The sequence below is a fragment of the Penaeus monodon genome, chromosome 25 (assembly GCF_015228065.2).
Source record: "Penaeus monodon isolate SGIC_2016 chromosome 25, NSTDA_Pmon_1, whole genome shotgun sequence".
Taxonomy (NCBI): Eukaryota; Metazoa; Arthropoda; class Malacostraca; order Decapoda; family Penaeidae; genus Penaeus; species Penaeus monodon.
Window position 1 is genome coordinate 29,659,362 of NC_051410.1, and position 688 is coordinate 29,660,049.

Here is a 688-nt window from a genome sequence, read left to right on the forward strand (position 1 = left end):
AATAAAAACGATGCGGATGAAAAACTTCTTGTTAGAAAGGCCAGCTCAGATCATCTACCCGGGTGTCTAAGCCACTGTCTCGCATTTTCACGACATTTAAGGAGTTATATACTGAAAGATCCATGTTGAATAAACACTGGATTACAAGCACTAGCTTAAGCGTTGCACTCAATCGTAGAAGTAGCAACGATGATGACTACACTAATTTAGAGTGAGCATTTTCCCGAATTGCCAAGAGCCATCTCAATTTGACCTACACCTGTGAAGGGCAAACAGTATAGCGCCTCTACGACACGAGGCAATTCCTTTGAAACAAGGTGTACCCCACTGATCTTGAAGTGAAAATAATATGTAATACCAATTAGCATTTGTGGAAGGACACGTTAGGACAAGCGTGGGCTCTATTAGCAGTGGCTTTAAGTTACATTTGGTTTCCATGTGGCTCTAGTATTCACTGGAGGCTCTGATATTCCCACATACCAGGTCAAGATCTGAATCTTTAGGAATGCAGAAGGCTTTAAACTGACCATAGACTTTTTGTTACTAATATACTGCCTAAAGGAATATGTAGTAATGCTATGTAGGTCTTGAGCTCCTCTCATAGTTAGGCAGAGGCCTAGAGAAGAGACACAACTGCCTGTAGGGAATGCCTGGACGTTGAACCATAGAGAGAGAGCGAGAAAGACAA